The following is a 16,244-nucleotide window of genomic DNA, read 5'->3' on the forward strand; positions in this document are numbered from 1 at the left end:
TCTGATCATTGTTATGTGACAAGTCGCATTTTTAACTACTGTTTATTTATACAGATTAATTCCCTAGGCTTCATTCCATACCAGGAAAACGAGGGAAATTTTTATAAAGGGGGCTTTTGTACTGGATTAGTGTGCTATATAAAAATAATTTTAATGTAATGCTCTTTCATCAAGAATTACTTTAGAATCCAAGTTAACCAAAGAAGGTTGCTTTTCTCCTTAGGCCAGAACTAAATTTCTGACAAACAGGATCAGAGGTTTTTGGGTTTTTTTCTTTTTCTTTTTCGATAAGGTTGTCCACACAAAGACTGATCAGCTTGTCAATTTGGGCAACAGTGAGTGAAAAAAAACAAATATACAAGCAAAACTTACTTTTATTTATTTATTTTTTCATCCACGCACAGGTCATTCTTCAACCTTTTAAATTTCTTTAAAGACACAACTACATCTTTTTACTAAGTTGTTTTTTTTTTTTTCCTTTAACCTACAGTACTGCTTTTAAACAGAGTGTTTGGTTATAAACATGGCCTGTTTAGGAGACAGTGGATTTGCTGAGGTTATGAAAGGGGAGAATTAAAATACATTCTAGGATGACTCCTATATTTGTTCACTTTCTTAATTGTACTTACTTTCTTACTTACTTTTTTGTTTACTTTCTTACTTTCTTAATTTCTTAAATGCTACCTATCAGACCATAAAGAAATTTGGGTGCAAATATTTTACTCGTGTTGTAAGTTAAAATTTCCAAACCATTAATTTTGGGTATCCAATAGGAATTTTCTCTTTTGAGTTTTTTTTAAAAACTTTTTCTAGGCATACTGGGCTAAAGGGTGCAGTTTAAGGATCCAGATGACATCATGTACGTTCTTATTTTATTCATTTATATGCTTTTGACAGAGAAAATCCTGAAGTGTTATTGGTTAGGTGAAATCAAGGAGTCGAGCATTGTGGGGGGGAACATTCCTTCTCGGTGAATCCACTTGGAAGCACTGGTTTTGTTGAAAATGTTTTTTGAAGTATTGACTGCAGTCAGTTTTCTTGTTAAAGCCAAACGCTGACAGCTTCCCTTCCAGTTCTCTTTATAGGGAGTGGGACCAACGTGAGTAGTTGAAGACAGGAAATAACCATCCCAGTGTAAAGGTTGGATTTACCTGGCTGGGCTATGAAGAAGCAACCTTGTGAGTTTCACAGACCCCTTTCCCAGGCATTAAATAACTTTATTTTCCTGCCAAATATACTCTCTAGAATAAAATCGAGACCTCCAATGGAACTGGACCCTTGCCAGCGTCCTCCTCCTTATTAGTACCACGCACATATGTGTGCATCTTATCTTGGACCCTTATAACTTTGAACTGGCCGGAAAGGAAATGGGCTGAGTTAGGGGGATTTCTGATAGACTTTTCCACGATGCAAACCACCCACTGTCCTCTCTGAATCTGAGTATTGAAATCGAAGGAAAAATAACTTTCAGAGGATTCAGATTCTTACCAAGAATTATCCAAATTCTGCCATCTGGAATTTAAAGCTTTACAGTATCTGCCCCCTGTATCCCCCAACTATGCCCTCAAATAAACCTTCCTGCTCCAGCCAAACTGCTTTTCTTATAGTTCCTGAGCTTAGTGCCTCCCCACCTCCTTGCCTTTGCTCCAGCTGCCGCCTCCACCTAGCATGCCCTTCCCACCCTTTGCTGCCCCCAACCCAGTTTATTCAGCATCATGGCTTAAGGGTCCCAGCACGCCAGGCCCTATGTTTGGTTCTGGGGATACGCAAGTGAATAAGGCTGACATCTCTCTCCATCCAACTCTTGTTTCCAGTCTTATTTTCCCTAACCACCCAGGCCTACTAGCACTTATTATCTACGACATTTCATTTAGCCCTCACCTGACATTATCATGCAACACTTTTCATACTGTTATTTCATATAACTTGTGAATTTTATATAGATATACCTGCATCTTTAATGCAGTTGTCTCATTTCTCCAGCTAGCCTTGTGGTTCTCTTTTATTGTGCATCTTTAAAAAGATGTTTGAAAAAAAAGAAAAAGCAATGCCCAGCCCCTAACCCCTCAGGATTTGTGTTGAATTGGCCTGGTGTTCTGTAGAGTTCTCCAATCCATTTTATAGAAAGGCAGAGTTGAGAACCACTGAGCTGGACCACACTTTCCTTGGACCAGGAATCCTGCTTTTCCTACTCGGTAGTGCTTTGGGGTTGAGTGTGGTAGGAAGTTCTGGATAATTATTTGTGGCTGTAGGGTTATGAGGCCTTCAGTCCATGGCTGGTTCCTATGATATCTGTCAAGTAACAGAAGAGAACATTAAGCCCGGAACCATTACAGAGCAGAGCTGAAAAACTCCTACGCTTAATTAATGCCAATCCTCCAGAAGGGGAAGAGTCTTGCCAAGGCCACACATTTGATCTAAGCCGGGACTAGACCCTAGAGCTCCTCACTACTAGGCTGTGCGTTTTCCCTCTGCAATGCCACCTCTGGCAGCTAGGAACTATTTCTTAGGAACTTTACTAAGGGCTCAGCACTATTGAGAGATTCAGAGGTGGGGAGACCACGTAAAGGAACTTCTAAGTCTAGTTGGGGAGGACACGTGGAAATGGAAAACAAATTATAATGCAAAAAAAATGAGATGTCAGAGGTGTGTGAGATGAGAGGTGCCAAGGCACTTTAAAGAAAGGAGGGATTCCACCTTGCTACACTCATCTGGGAAGGCTTCCCGAGGAAGCAGGCTAACCTGTCTCTTGATGGGTGGATGGGTCTCTTGATGGGTGGATAGAGTAGGGAGGAAAAAGGAAGATCTGCTGGGAAGGAATAGAGGAGTTGCTACCCCTCTATCCCATCATCCCCCTGCCCCTCCCATCACCTCCCAAGTACGTGCCCCAACCCCATGACCTCCCACCAGAAACTGAAGGGAAAAAGCCCCTCACAAGCAGGCAGCATGAATTTCCTGTAATTTAGAGGGAACAGTGGGGTTTCTCCACATTTCCGTCTGACTTTCATTTGTTATTGCTCTGAACAGTCCCAGCCTTCTTCAGTTGAGGCCCATTAAACATTTTCTGGCTTTTCTTGTTTTTATGACACTTGGCATAGCCTAATTATTTTGACCCGAGCAGTTCCTTGGGACCATATGCAATATGGGACAAAGGTGACCATCGAACAGGATGCAGAGAACGGGGATGGGGGTGGTGAATCTCACCCCCTTCTAGCGCCTGGATACTGGGTCAGTTGCTTGGGGCAGAGGAGAGATTGTGAACCCATTTGAGTAGAACAAAGTCAAAAGAAAGCAGATTGGCACTGTGGAGAAGGATCCGATGACAGAGAGCTCTAATTGCTTTGATTTCTCAAAGCCAAGATAATGATGGGTAACATTTATCAAGAGCCTGCCAGGAACTCTTCTAAGCCCTTTTCAATCTATTCTCTTTTTTTCACTTTTTTCACTCTATCCTCACAACAACCCTCTCGGGAAAGTACTCTGATTATTCCCATCTTATAGGTGAGAAAAATGAACTTAGGCAATTTACCAAATACCCAGGTTCAGACCTAACAGCTCACAGGTTTCAAGGCCTGGGTGCTTAACCGCTACCTTCACCGCAGCTCAATATGAGTTGACGTATGTAGAGGGATCTTCCAGCCTTACAATCCTCATCTCAGGGGTAGCACACGTGAGTGCCATTGGAGTCAGAGCCAGAGATGCTACCATGGGGTACCTGCCATATGACTGGGGGGTCCAGGAGGCAGCCTGGGGTTATTTGAGCAGCTGGTAAGCTCATGTCCCCTGAGACAGTTCCCTTCCTGGAATGCGAGCTTAGTCTTCTGCAAGATTTTTTTTTTTTTTTTTTTTTTTAAACATCTTTATTGAAGTATAATTGCTTTACAATGGTGTGCTAGCTTCTGCTTTACAACAAAGTGAATCAGTTACACATATACATATGTTGCCATATCTCTTCCCTCTTGCATCTCCCTCCCTCCCACCCTCCCTATCCCACCCCTCTAGGTGGTCACAAAGCACCGAGCTGATCTCCCTGTGCTATGCGGCTGCTTCCCACTAGTTATCTATTTTACATTTGGTAGTGTATATATGTCCATGACACTCTCTCACCCTGTCACATCTCACCCCTCCCCCTCCCCATATCCTCAAGTCCATTCTCTAGTAGGTCTGTGTCTTTATTCCCATCTTGCCACTAGGTTCTTCATGACCTCTTTTTTTTTTTTTTTTCCCTTAGATTCCATATATATGTGTTAGCATACTGTATTTGTTTTTCTCTTTCTGACTTACTTCACTCTGTATGACAGACTCTAACTCCATCCACCTCATTACAAACACCTCCATTTCGTTTCTTTTTATGGCTGAGTAATATTCCATTGTATATATGTGCCACATCTTCTTTATCCATTCATCCGATGATGGACACCTAGGTTGCTTCCATGTCCTGGCTATTGTAAACAGAGCTGCAATGAATATTTTGCTACATGACTCTTTCTGAATGATGGTTTTCTCAGGGTATATGCCCAGTAGTGGGATTGCTGGGTCATATGGTAGTTCTATTTGTAGTTTTTTAAGGAACCTCCATACTGTTCTCCATAGTGGCTGTATCAATTTACATTCCCACCAACAGTGCAAGAGTGTTCCCTTTTCTCCACACCCTCTCCAGCATTTATTGTTTCTAGATTTTTTGATGATGGCCATTCTGACCGGTGTGAGATGATACCTCATTGTAGTTTTGATTTGCATTTCTCTAATGATTAATGATGTTGAGCATTCTTTCATGTGTCTGTTGGCAATCTGTATCTCTTCTTTGGAGAAATGTCTATTTAGGTCTTCTGCCCATTTTTGGATTGGGTTGTTTGTTTTTTTGTTATTGAGCTGCATGAGCTGCTTGTAAATCTTGGAGATTAATCCTTTGTCCGTTGCTTCATTTGCAAATATTTTCTCCCATTCTGAGGGTTGTCTTTTGGTCTTGTTTATGGTTTCCTTTGCTGTGCAAAAGCTTTTAAGTTTCATTAGGTCCCATTTGTTTATTTGTGTTTTTATTTCCATTTCTCTAGGACCTGGGTCAAAAAGGATCTTGCTGTGACTTATGTCATACAGTGTTCTGCCTATGTTTTCCTCTAAGAGTTTGATAGTGTCTGGCCTTACACTTAGGTCTTTAATCCATTTTGAGTTTATTTTTGTGTATGGTGTTAGGGAGTGTTCTAATTTCATACTTTTACATGTAGCTGTCCAGTTTTCCCAGCACCACTTATTGAAGAGGCTGTCTTTTCTCCACTGTATATGCTTGCCTCCTTTATCAAAGATAAGGTGACCATATGTGCGTGGGCTTATCTCTGGGCTTTCTATCCTGTTCCATTGATCTATATTTCTGTTTTTGTGCCAGTACCAAACTGTCTTGATTACTGTAGCTTTGTAATATAGTCTGAAGTCAGGGAGCCTGATTCCTCCAGCTCCATTTTTCGTTCTCAAGATTGCTTTGGCTATTCGGGGTCTTTTGTGTTTCCATACAAATTGTGAAATTTTTTGTTCTAGTTCTGTGAAAAATGCCAGTGGTAGTTTGATAGGGATTGCATTGAATCTGTAGATTGCTTTGGGTAGCAGAGTCATTTTCACAATGTTTATTCTTCCAATCCAAGAACATGGTATATCTCTCCATCTGTTTGTATCATCTTTAATTTCTTTCATCAGTGTCCTATAATTTTCTGCATACAGGTCTTTTGTCTCCTTAGGTAGGTTTATTCCTAGGTATTTTATTCTTTTTGTTGCAATGGTAAATGGGAGTGTTTTCTTAATTTCACTTTCAGATTTTTCATCATTAGTATACAGGAATGCAAGAGATTTCTGTGCATTAATTTTGTATGCTGCTACTTTACCAAATTCATTGATTAGCTCTAGTAGTTTTCTGGTAGCATCTTTTGGATTCTCTATGTATAGTATCATGTCATCTGCAAACAGTGACAGCTTTACTTCTTCTTTTCCGATTTGGATTCCTTTTATTTCTTTTTCGTCTCTGACTGCTGTGGCTAACACTTCCAAAACTATGTTGAATAATAGTGGTGAGAGTGGGCAACCTTGTCTTGTTCCTGATCTTAGTGGAAATGGTTTCAGTTTTTCACCATTGAGGACAATGTTGGCTGTGGGTTTGTCATATACGGCCTTTATTATGTTGAGGAAAGTTCCCTCTCTTCTGCAAGATTTTAAGACAGAAGTGAGAAACCCAGATTTTTATGGATAATCTTCAGACTTAAAGATTGTCCTGCATATAAGGTCCAATGGAGCAGTGGCAGGGTGGTGTCAAGCAGAGCACACCAAGACAGTATTTGTCCTCAGACTGTCAGCATGTGGCCGCTGGTTATCTTCATTTATCCCACAGCATCTCCAGATCTTGGTGTCCTCATCTGTCCAGCAGGGATCTTGTGACATTAGGGTGTTGAGTAACTTGTCTGAGATCAGAGCTCTAATGAGAGTTGGAGCTAGAACTTGGACGGTTGCCCTGACTCTAGAAGCCCATATCCTCATGCTATCCTCACGGGCAGAATTCTGACAGCAAATGATGTGGATTAGAAGTCAGCAGACCTGGGTGCTTCTGGGTCTGCATATTAGTATAGCCTTGAGCCCAAAGAGGGTGAGGTCTGCTCACCCCTAAACCTTGTCCAGCCCTGCTTCTGCATTCCATACCATGTTCTCTAACTGTGTTGACCAGCAAGGGCCGCACCGTGCACTAGCATTTTAAAATGTTGCAGAGACTATGTCCGAAGATAAATTATAGTAGAATACAGATAATGATTTTATAGTTTGAGAACATCTTTAGAAGGTGACTGTGCCCTTAAGAAATATACTAAATGCTGTGTTTAGTGTAAAATCATAATCCAGACTGGTCCTTACCTCCCAAGGTTAAAAGCATACAGTATTTCTAAAGTGTTCTGACAGGACATTCTTCATCGGGCCATGAAGTACACCTGGGTTGCACTAAAAACCCATGCATTTTACCTTTATCTGAGTTTCAGAGAAAGTATCAGTGTAACCATCTGGAATACATATTAGAATGCTAGGGGGCTCTTGACAAAACTGGCTCAATGGCAGATATGGTGTTTATGGATGAGATAATAATAATGATATTAATAATAATAATGGTCCTTATCTGTATAGCGTCTTAAAACAATTTCACATACACACAATTAGATTCTAGGCTGATCTTCAAATAGAATCACTGGGGCAAGCATTAATTCTAAAAACGTAAACAGCAAAGTAACAATGGGAATGAAAATATGATTGACATTTTTCTGCCAGTCATGTTTATTTGAAGCTGTTTAGGGGGAAGAAAAACAAAAAGAGAAGGAAGGTAACAATTCAGTCAACACATATAAGCAAATAGAAACTTTTACCCCAAAGTGGAAATGTAAATCAATATTGTGTTCAGCAGGAGAATTTGATGTGAGCTGTGAAATTAAGTCCGGGAGAGACCTGACCCTTTCTCTCTCTTCTGTTTCTCACCCTGGGCTGGTGGCAAATCTCAGATTCCTGAGGCAGCATGATCTTTTCTCCACTCCTTCGGGTGTCTGACAATTTGTAAATCCACCAGGAAGCCTTTCTTGCAAGGATTTTCCTGAACAATCTCATGCAAACAGCATGAAGTGATCAAAAGAATAATTCATGTTTTATATTTGCCTTGTCCAGTTTGGAACAAGGGAGCATATAGACACACATGCAGAGACAAACTAAGGTAACTTCTCTGTAATGACAGGCAGGGTGGCAGAACCAGCACCTAGAACACCCTTGAGAAATGGACAGGGCAGGGCTGGGACCAGAGTGGGAAGAACGAGGCACTTGCTTTGGGCACCAAATTTAAGGGGCACCAAAAACCTCAGTCATCAAGAAAAATAATAGTTCAATGCAGTAGTTTTTTAAAAAATCAAAATGCAAAAAATATCCATGATGGATATAATGTCAGAATTTAAAATAAAGACAGGATAAATAGCGATTTTAATGCTGGCATTTAAGTACGGAATTTCACAAGTCAGTAGGGGTTAGAATAACAAATGGCACCTCTGCCATCTATGTGAACACTTGATGTGCACCAGGAACAGTGTTCGGTACCTTACAGGCATTTTCTCTTGATACATTTCAGAGGGACCCAATTTGTCCTACAGTAAATCCAAATCTATTTGATAATAAACTATATTAGAGAGTTCCTTTACAGGCTCCACAAATTCCATTACAGTCCATTTTGTCTTTGTTAAACATACGAGTTGAAAATTACAATCCCTTTATTCACAATGATCATTTTAGACACACAGCTCAAAAAGATCAGCATTAACTTTAAAAACTATATTAGCATGCTTGTATCTATTAAGAACCATTGCTTTGTAGGCTCTAGCGATGATTTTTATTAAGTATACTGCGGGAGGGGGGAAAATCAAGGATAATTATAAATTCATAAATATATCATTCATTGGCATAAAGTGATTTGCATGGGGTGGATGCAGAATTATCTATTTCCTCAAGAAAATCTCAGAGATGTTCTGATTAAGCCCATAATCTGGTCTATGTGAAATTCTAGCCAAACTGATGGGGCACATTTTCTTTTCTGAAACTACCTTTGATAAGAAATGCATTACAAACTCATCAGTTTGGCTTCCTGTTAACAAAAAGACAGCAGCCGTCTGGATCATTCTGGATTCACAGTGAAACTGCCACACCATGTATCCTCCAAGTAAAGCTGTGCAAGTTTGACAAGGGGCAGATGAATCCAGGAGTTACTGTACAGGGCTTTAAATCTATGCGGCAGCTGACGGTTGAAATAATCATCTATATATCGCTCTGAGCTAACTGGGGAAAGGTTGACACTGTATATTTTCAACAGATCTAGTCTAATGTTTAATCTTTTGTCTTGGATGGGCTCTTGCTCGGTGGGCTTGGAGCACACACTGACAGCTCCAAGGAATGGTGGATGCGGTTTGCCTTCATTATCGACGTGCACAGTGGATGAATCTAACTTAGCTTGCATTGGAAAATGGGAAACTCACCTGACTGGTCTCCCCCAGTACAAGGGGTTCTGCAGGACAAATAGCAGGTTGGGTGGGAAGGACGTTCAAGTCTCTGAACTACCTCCATCCCTCCCGAATCCCCCACAGCTGTGCACTTGAAGTGAGTTCCGTGTGTGTTGCTTTTATTGTCTGGCTGTCTCGGCAGACTGGGGAGAGCATTGTCCTTTTTGAAAACTGGAAAGCTAGGACAATGTGAGAAGGTACATGAGATAGCCAAGGTTTGCTGATACATACATCAGCAAGCCTTGGCTATCGAGGACCAGCTAGTAAATATGTTACACTTTGTGGGCTTCACGGTCACAATCGCAATTATTCGACTCTGCGTTGTAGAGTGGAAGCAGCCATAGATGCCAGGTAAACAAACGACTGTGGCCATGTTATGAGAAACTTTCTTTAGAGCCACTGCAATTTGAATTTCATATCGTTTCAATGTGTTACGAAATATTATTCATCTTAGATTTTTTTCCCCCTAACCATTTAAAAATGTACAAACTATTTTTAGCTCATAAGCTTTACAGAGATATGTTCCAGAGTATAGTTTGCTGATCCCGGAACTTGAGAAATATAAAAAGAAAGAAGGCAGCTGTTGGTGCCAGGAACTTGGCAGATTTCATCCCTATTCTGCAACTTAGCCCCACAAACATGTACTGCATGTGTCAGGTCTACGAGAAAGAGTCAGGTACGCTTTTTGGCCTCAGAGTCTTTGCCATCTTGTTGGCGTTGGGAGTAGGGCAGAAGGAGAGAAGGAAAGGAAAGTTGAGAAGAGGCTGTTTGGGTTGAACTCTTGCACAATTTTTTTCTGTTTGATTCAAAGTAAAAGTTTCCTTCTACTACCTTCCCAATCTCCAAACTCCATGGCGATAATTCAAAGAAATTCTTGCATTTCTCATTTCCATTGTGTATTCGCTTTTAGATTTCCCTTGTTCTTTTCTGTGTCTCATCTCTGAGAAGCTAGTACCGAGTGATCTTTGCTTGAGACTCTTCTTTGCCCTTGAGGTGATGGAGACAGTCTGTTCTAAGAAAAGAAGAAAGAAAAGACCCAAAGGCAACCAGATCTTCAAAAGGACTTCTCTACCAAATACTGAGCAGGGCAAGAGCATTGGGCAGGTTATAATGACAGCTCAAGTTTTTAGTAAAGATATTTTAGCTAAGATTCCAGATACAGGGGATTTTGATGAATGTTGGACTCTATCCGGGATACATATAGAACATGAGGCTATGGTCTGGGATGGGGTGTGTGAGTACAGCAGGTACATCTAATCCACCAAATTTGATTCTCGAAGATCTGTTAGGCCACAGTATTTCTGTAGAGAACATTGCAATCCAGGTCGTGTGGATTCTGTTCATATATTTGTAGCGTATTTCTTCTCTCTCCCATGTAGGAGCTGAATTCTCTCATTACTCTGTGTTGATGGACTCAAACTTACACAATTCAGGTTTCCTAGGCAGTGAACAGGGCCAGAAATATACCCTGTGATTAACTTCTACATAACCTATTGTTCCTTAAAGTCTCCCTCCCCATTCTCCTGTTAGCTCCACAAAAGCCAGAAAGGAAAAACCTCCAACAAACCTCCCCTTCCCTGCCCCCTCAGCCTACCGTGGGGTGCTACTCCCTGTGCCTGGGCTCTGGCAGCTTGGAGATTCTTTCCACCCTCGTTTTACATAATAACAGGTCGTTGTTGTTTCCTGCCTACATCCTCTAGGTTTTCCAAATAAATGCATTTGCTGTTTCTCAGCTAGAAGTTGTGAAATTACCCTGCCTGATAATGTATATGGTAAAGTGATGGTTCAATTATAGAGAGTTATATATATATTGTGTTGGTGATATTATTATTATTGTTGGCATTGCTTTTGACAGGGAGCATCCTTCATTTTTTAATTATCTGTGTATTAATATTCACCATGATCTTTCAAAACAAGTAAGCTTTTTTTTTTTTTGGATTGATTTTATCAATAATACCTCAAAGTCTTCACCAAACTTCTTGGTGATATATGTTGTCCCAAGGTGGTCAGACCTGAAACTCTAATTCAGAGGATATACCCGCTTTAACTTCCCTGTGTTCTGATCTCGAGCTGCACACTGACCCTGTAGGCGTAGAACTTGGCTGCGATGCCTGTCTTACCCTTATCTTAGCTGTACTACCTCACTGATGGGCCCATGGCATTCCCCACTGGGAGATTCATGCTAAAAAAATAGTCAAGTGCTCCTTTACAGCAGTTACAGGACCGAACTCACAGTATGGGTTATTTATCTGGCATTTGTTGTTCTTGTTCTTTTTGTTTTGTTGTTTTGCCTTCATTGCTTGTGGAAATATTCATACCCTCTCACCGGTCTGGTTTGAGTGACAGACAGCCAGGATTCTGGTAGTCTATGACTGTAAGACAGGAAACTTCCCTCTGTAAAAAGGGTGCCGTTCTGTGCTGCAACCCAGGGATTGCTCTTTCCTGGCCACATTGTAAGACCTCGGAGTTAACTAGCCCAGATTTCCTGGTGAAAGTCTTAAGCAGTTGTACTAGAGAGAGGTTGGCTCAGCTTGGAAGTTTTGTCCATTGTGAATTACTTTATTGCAAAATGACTGTACTCCTATGACTTACATGATTTTTCTTGGGGGGATGAGAAGTTTGATAAACCCACAGGAAACAGGAAGCACACTGTTCAATCTCTAGTCCAACGATTTCATAAATTGCCGTTTTCAGTAAAACAACATTCACGTCCTGCAAGGCTGAAAACACACACCCGATTTTCACTGATGTCACTCATGATACAAGGAGATGCTACACATCTCCCTTTCCTAGGAGTGGCAAACCCCTGGCACTTAATGCAAGTTAGGCGGCGATATCACAGCCAAGGGGGCTGACCAAGCCAGCGGTTTGAGATGAAAGCGAGAGTTTCACATTGAGGGTTGATGAGTTGGGTATAATGATTATTCAGTAGGATGCATTTTTAGCAGGTTTCAGGAGAATAATGGGTCTGGTCTTCCTGCAAAACTGAGTTTTCTGTGCCTGTGTATGTCATAGGGGAGAAGGGAGCTCTGTATGTTGGAGGAAATGATAACACACCCAAGATTGTCTGTGACGTATTATCCCATCTGATGTCTATGACATAACACAGCAAAAAGAATTTCAAGAAGTCATCAGGGGAAAAGAAAAGAAAAACCCTGCAATTCAGCTGTGAGGGAGGAAACTTCCATTTTAATTTAAGACTATGGTTCTAGTCAATGTTAAAACTGGTTTGGAACTTTTCTAATGAAAAATTTCACCAAGGATTAATTTCGGTTTCCTTTTCTTGTTATTGTTTGGCAGTCAAGGTTGGAGCTAGATCACGCTATCCCAAAGACCCATTTGAGTTCAAGAACACAACTCACAATTCTCGGCTTGTGACCGAGCCAGATGAAGGAGTTTTGGAATCCATCCCAATTTTTAATAACTGCACCCCTCCATGTTCTACTTTAACATGCTGAGCTCAGTGGGAGAAGAAAGATGTACTACTGTGGATTTCAGCATGCATTTAGCTTGCTGGGCAGCAAAATACCAAAGAGAAAACCCATAAAAAAACAATAAATAATCATTAAAACTACCCTAACCCCAAACTAGCAGCTTGCACGAGATTTCAGTCGGAAGCCCTGTTAGCTAGATGCATTTGCGTTCAAGCCACTTTGCATGCCTCTTACTCTGAGTGATTCCAGTGTGAATATGACGTTACTAATGATCTGCTAAGTGTGTACAGATGTGGGTTTCTCCAGATGTGATTAATAACGTAATGGAGATAGCCAGTTGACTCATGTTTGTGGGTTGTTTGCCTTTTATTACATTTCCGAGTTAATTTGCTTTGAACTATTTTTTAACTGCAGCCAACAAACTCATCTTTAAGTCTCAAAGGGCATCATCCCCCTAAACCCTGTTGAGGAAACAGGGAAAAAGGAATGTGCCCCCAGGCTGGAGCTGAGCATTGGGTCCATCATGGGTTAGCACTGGACTACTTAGGAAAGTTGGAATTGTTGCCCCATTTTACTCGAAGTACCCACAGAGAGGCATTGGTGAACCTTGACACAGTGTTTGCAAGCTAACTAGGCCAATAAAGAGAGGGATTTCTCTTTTTAAAAAAATCCAGGAAAGTATATGATCATCTTGAAGTGAGCCCAGAGTTCTGGCCAGTGTTTCTAGAAGATGTTGCCTTGCTTTTGCTTAAAAACAGAATGCTGATGAAAAGTTGAGTAAAATGTTGTTACAGATGTTCAGCTCTGCATTAAGGCTGTTGGAATTACCACCACATCTTAAATCAATTCCCAGAACATTGTCTGGAGGTTATGTCATTGAAATAATGAATCCTCTTTAGTCAAGTATAAGCAAACATGTTAAAACATCATTTTAACTTTAAATTAAATTCCAGCGCAAACCAAGGGATCTGAAAGCTCATTAGACTTGCCTGACATTTTTCTAGCACTGAGTCTTCCCAAACTGTAAAACTGTTAGATTCGGTGCCTATTAGACAAGCGAGCACTGGGAAGTTACAACAGCACATTAAGTGTTATACTTAGGGATGTGCAAAAACAAGCCCTTGAATTTTATTAGTATTCTGAGATTGGATGGAGTTCAGCTCCTATAAAAATTCCACATTGGATTCCTGAACTTGTTTGTGTTTTAAAGAAGCTGGTAAGTCAGGTTCCTTTAAAAGATCTAATCTTCCTACGGCTACCACAGCAGGACGACTCTAGTGGAAATGCTGGAGACAGGGGTGTAGTGTAATTAGCCAGAAACCAGGCTAACTACGAACCTGGAAACGTGCGTTGGCGTCAGGTAGCGGCCCATTCCTTCAATACTTGACTTTCATGAAAGTAAATTTAAGCCTCCCTTTTAATTCCATTTTTATTCCTCTCATGTAGTCACAGAAGCCATGAAATGAAAATTATATTTTATAGCTTAACTAAAAGTTTTCCTTGATCTGCTTTCCTTAAATATGCAGAAATTGATAGAATCCATATAAAAGGATAATAATTAAATATGGTTTATATCCTACTTAGGAGACAGAAGTTATCACTGCTCCTCTTGTGGGATCTAAGCCGTATGTAATGGTCTCCATTACACAACGTTCGTATATTTAAGCTGGAGACATTTCACCCCCATCTCTTCAGGGAAAAAATCTGCATTTCCAGGCCATGAGTGCAGGAGGAAACCTTTGAACATGCGTTTCATTTAAGAGAACAAATCCCAGTTTAAATGCAGTATGATTATGATGGATGATCTTTCTGAGTTGCGATGAAAATAAATCGTTTCCTTGCGTAGAAGGAGACCTGACTTTAAGCACCAGAACAAGGTGTTTCCCTGGAGCTGGCGAACAGGTATTAACTTGCCAGTCTTCCATCTGAAGATCACTGCAGGTAAACAGACAGTGACAAGGTGCAAGGTTAATGGGCACTTAACCAGAGAGGGTTATGTATCGTTGGCCCAGTGCAAATGGGACAAGAAAAGTTAAGAAAAAGAATCTAGCAGAAATGCCAGTGAGTGTGACTTCTTAATGACTGTAGACTCATTGTATAATTAGACAAAACCATGGCAACATCTGGTGGCCTTGGATAAAGCTAGCCACATAGACTAGGTTAGCTAAAAGACCTTTTTGGATATCACACAAGAAGGCTTGTGTGATAGAAAAGAAAAGAATTTCCACCTCCTACTAGATCAATTCACATGCACACATGTTATTTAGTACATCATGCTACTCAACTAATCTAGGTCATCCTGAACACAGTGTAACCATTGCAAGTGGTCCATATTAAAAGATGACCTTGTATTATGGGGGTAGTCAATGCAAGACTTCTACCCCATCCTAAGGTGGGGAAAGTGCAAAAGTACACTTACACACACACACACATTCTCTCTCTCTCTCTCTCTCTCTCTCTCTCAATCTCAATCTCACTGTCTTTCTACCCCATTATTGCCTGGGATGCCTGGCCCCCTATCCTATGAAAGGAAGATGAATGCAGGTCAAGCTCAGAGTGCCTGTTTGCTTGCTGAGAGATGCATATCACCTCTAAGTGATTTTTTTCAATACCATTTATGTGGCTTGTATTTATTTCCTTTAATCTTTTAAGTGCTATTTAGTCTCTATGTGATTTGCTGTGGATACTCATTTCTGATAAGATGCGATATCCCCCCGGCCACATAGTTCCTGCCTGGAGCCCTAAGTGACTGATATGGTTGCAGCCTGAGCCTGGCCCTCTGGGGGGACAGGACGGGGGGAGCAAGTGGTAGCGTGTAAGGGCTGTGGGCATTTGCAGGTGCTTTTTTGCCTTCATTTCTTCTGGTCATGCCCTCGTCTCCACCCACATTCTTGTTCCCTCTCCCTGTGTCAGCCAGAAGTTAGACAACCCCAGACTGACCGTAGAATAAAGGAGTGTACCAAGAGTGATACCTTGAAACAGATTTGGAGGGTCGTTGGATAATTATTATCTCTTTGGAACCATGTATCATAACACACTAAATGTTATTTAGGGTTTTCAGGGAAGTATGGATAATTATTATCTCTTTGGAACCATGTATCATAACACACTAAATGTTATTTAGGGTTTTCAGGGAAGTGCCATATCATGCATGTTCTGATATGGGTCTTCCTGGATAATATCAAGTAGCTGAGATGGCATTTCCTCCCCCCACCTCAGCCTTGTACACCTTTAACATATATCAAGCTTCTTTTGATGTTCTCGCTGCTAATATTTCTCTTCTTAGCTTTAAGGTAACTGCGTGTGATTTCGAGTTTCAGGGGTGCTTCCTCCCGGTCTGTGTTGCAGTCAACAATAAGAATCCGAGGATCCTATTTTTCCTTCTTGACATTACAGCTTTAGCCTGTATTGTGGGGCGTGGGGAGAGGAAGACTAGGATTTTGCTGCTGGTGCCCTTGGGTGACAGGCTGGGTACGCATCTGCTAATTATCAAGCAGCTCTCTTAAAAAGAAACGTGATACAGGCTAATACATCTCCAAAGCTTATTAGTGGGTGTCTTTGGGCAAGAGCAGGAGAGTGTGCTGTGTTGTTTGTGAGCGGAACTTTGGATCGCTTAGTGATCTCTGTGGTTTAGACGTTTGGACAACAGCCTGTGGTTTCCAGTTCCCTCTGCTGCCCTCCTCCCCTGCCCCTCCTCAGCGATAGCATTCAGTGGCCATCTCCTCCTTCGTCTGGGCGCTCTTCTCCGGCCTGGTTCTGC

The 16,244-nt window shown here is 41.2% G+C and overlaps 1 protein-coding gene across 2 annotated transcripts in view; it reads left to right on the plus strand.

Moving 5' to 3' along the window:
• KCNMA1 (potassium calcium-activated channel subfamily M alpha 1) overlaps positions 1-16,244 on the plus strand; it is a 735,999-nt gene that overhangs the window by 633,445 nt on the left and 86,310 nt on the right. The gene's annotated exons all lie outside the window — the stretch shown is intronic.

Source organism: Eubalaena glacialis, chromosome 1, assembly GCF_028564815.1.
Source record: "Eubalaena glacialis isolate mEubGla1 chromosome 1, mEubGla1.1.hap2.+ XY, whole genome shotgun sequence".
Classification (NCBI taxonomy): domain Eukaryota; kingdom Metazoa; phylum Chordata; class Mammalia; order Artiodactyla; family Balaenidae; genus Eubalaena; species Eubalaena glacialis.